We start from the raw sequence: 3,110 nt of genomic DNA, 5'->3' as shown, positions 1-3,110 counted from the left end.
GCACTGTAGTCCGTCAGTTATAAGTCTTCTGTATCGCCACCTCTGCTTGTTTTAAAAGGTGTTCCTTAGGGATCAATTCTTGTCGAGTCAATTGTCTTATTGTGAGGTACATATGTACGCTGACGATGTATTACAAATATAGACGTAGCCCATTAAGTCTGCGTTCACCTGACAAACTTTTATGATTGGTTAAAGAACACAAAATAAAATTATAAATCAAATCAATTCTTTTGCATATATTTTTTCTTCATATTCCTAACATTAAAAAGACAAAAACAAAATTCTAAGTTTGGTTAAGCACTTTCACTCTAGAGCGATTTAAATATGATAACAATAAAATATAAGCACCACAAAGTCTGCGTTCAGTAATTAAAAATTAACAAAAGAGTTATTTAAACACAAAATAAAAACATATTAACACATTCCTAATATTTGGTAGGATAGCCACGTTGTTTTAAGACTACACTTAGTCTATTTGGCATGGAGTTTACCAACTTCTCTGTTTCCTCAGATGTTATTTTCGCCCATTACGAATGACGTGCTGACGAATTTTTTTCTCCAATACATCCCAAAGATGTTCAATGGGTTTGAGATCTGTTGATTGGGGTGGTGTTTTAAGCTGCTTTGGAGTGTTATATAGAAGCCAAAGCCTAACAACCTCCGATGTATGCTTGGGATCGTTATATTGTTGGAACCAAAATGTCGTTGCTAACCCTAGTTTAGCAGCACTTGGTTTTAGATTTTTTTCCAAATATTGAGATAACCCCATTTATCCATTTTGGACTCAATAAATTCTAATTGACCCACTCCACTAGCAGCCATACACCCCCATACCATAACTCCACAACCACCGTGCTTCACCGTTCCAACTAAATTTTGTTTTTCCAGCTCAGTCCCGCCACACTATTTGCCGATCTTTAATGACAAAAATACAGAATTTGCTCTTGTCGGAGAAAATAATTTGTTTCCAGAATTCAGTAGACTTATTGATGAAAGTATTAGCGAATGCAATCCGCTTTTGTCTGTTTATGACAGAAATATACGGCTTTCTTGGAGCAACTCTTCCATGAAATCCAGCTCTATGTATTGGGTTGCCCAAAAAGTAATTGCGGATTTTTTAAAAGAAAGTAAATGCATTTATAATAACACTTAGAATGAACTTTAATCAAATACATATCCTTTTTTTACACTTTTTTTCTAAAGCCAGCTAAAAGTAACAGCTGATAACTGACAGAAGAAGGAATACAATTACAGAGTCACAAGCTGTGAAAAAATTTGTCAACGCCGACTATATGAAAAATCCGCAATTACTTTTTGGGCAACCCTAATATTTTTCTGGCAGTTTCGGCACAGATGCTTTTTTTAAAAAAACATTCTTTTAATATTTTCAACAATTTAGGTTGTTGTTATACGAGGGTTGTTGCTTGCCATATTAATCACTTTGCGCTCTTCTCTAACAGATAATTTTTTTGGACGCCCAGGCCGAGGTTTTGAAGTTATAATGCCGGTTTCTTTGTAATAATTTATTACGCGCTGGACAGAAGAATACGTTCTTCCAACTGTTCCACCAATATCTCTAAAGCTTTGTCCTTCTTTCCACAATTTAATAATTATTTTTCTTTCAGAAATGCATATTTCCTTTCCTTTAGTTTCCAAATTTATTAATTTAAAACAAGTAAAAGCGTGCTAAGTTCGGCCGGGCCGAATCTTATATACCCTCCACCATGGATCGCATTTGTCGAGTTCTTTTCCCGCCATCTCTTCTTAGGCAAAACAGGATATAAGAAAAGATTTGCTCTGCTATTAGAGCGATATCAAGATATGGTCCGATTTGGACCACAATTAAATTATATGTTGGAGACCCGTGTAAAATGTCAGCCAATTCGAATAAGAATTGCGCCCTTTGGGGGCTCAGGAAGTAAAATAGAGAGATCGATTTATATGGGAGCTGTATCGGGCTATAAACCGATTCAGACCATAATAAACACGTATGTTGATGGTCATGAGAGGATCCGTCGTACAAAATTTCAGGGAAATCGGATAATAATTGCGACCTCTAGAGGCTCAAGAAGTCAAGATTACAGATCGGTTTATATGGCAGCTATATCAGGTTATGAACCGATTTGAACCATATTTGGCACAGTTGTTGGATATCATAACAAAACACGTCGTGCAAAATTTCATTCCAATCGGATAAGAATTGCGCACTCTAGAGGCTCAAGAAGTCTAGACCCCAGATCGGTTTATATGGCAGCTATATCAGGTTATGTACCGATTTGAACCATATTTGGCACAGTTGTTGGATATCATAACAAAACACGTCGTGCAAAATTTCATTCCAATCGGATAAGAATTGCGCACTCTAGAGGCTCAAGAAGTCAAGACCCAAGATCGGTTTATATGGCAGCTATATCAGGTTATGGACCGATTTGATCCATACTTGGCACAGTTGTTGGATATCATAAGAAAACACGTCGTGCAAAATTTCATCCCAATCGGATAAGAATTGCGCACTCTAGAGGCTCAAGAAGTCAAGACCCAAGATCGGTTTATATGGCAGCTATATCAAAACATGGACCGATATGGCCCATTTACAATACCAACCGACCTACACTAATAAGAAGTATTTGTGCAAAATTTCAAGAGGCTAGCTTTACTCCTTCGGAAGTTAGCGTGCTTTCGACAGACAGACGGACGGACATGGCTAGATCGACATAAAATTTCACGACGATCAAGAATATATATACTTTATGGGGTCTCAGACGAATATTTCGACTAGTTACAAACAGAATGACGAAATTAGTATACCCCCCATCCTATGGTGAAGGGTATAAAAAAACACGTGTAACTATCACTTGTTATGATAATGAACTGAAACTGATCAAAAATAAGAACAAGCATCATAAAAAGTAACGGTACTTTCGAAGTAAACGAAGTGAAGGCAGACTTTTTGGTTGTCATAATTTCTTCTTATGAGACAAAAGTACCGTTAGAACAAAAAAGCAAAAGCAAACTTGTATTTTTATTTTTGTTTTCTAATTTAAGAAATATAAAGAAACAACATATACAACAAAACTTAACTTTATTTATTTTTTTATGTTGTTTTTTAA

This window comes from Stomoxys calcitrans, chromosome 2 (genome assembly GCF_963082655.1).
Source record: "Stomoxys calcitrans chromosome 2, idStoCalc2.1, whole genome shotgun sequence".
In the NCBI taxonomy this organism is placed as follows: Eukaryota; Metazoa; Arthropoda; class Insecta; order Diptera; family Muscidae; genus Stomoxys; species Stomoxys calcitrans.
Note: the sequence above shows the minus strand (reverse complement) of the source record.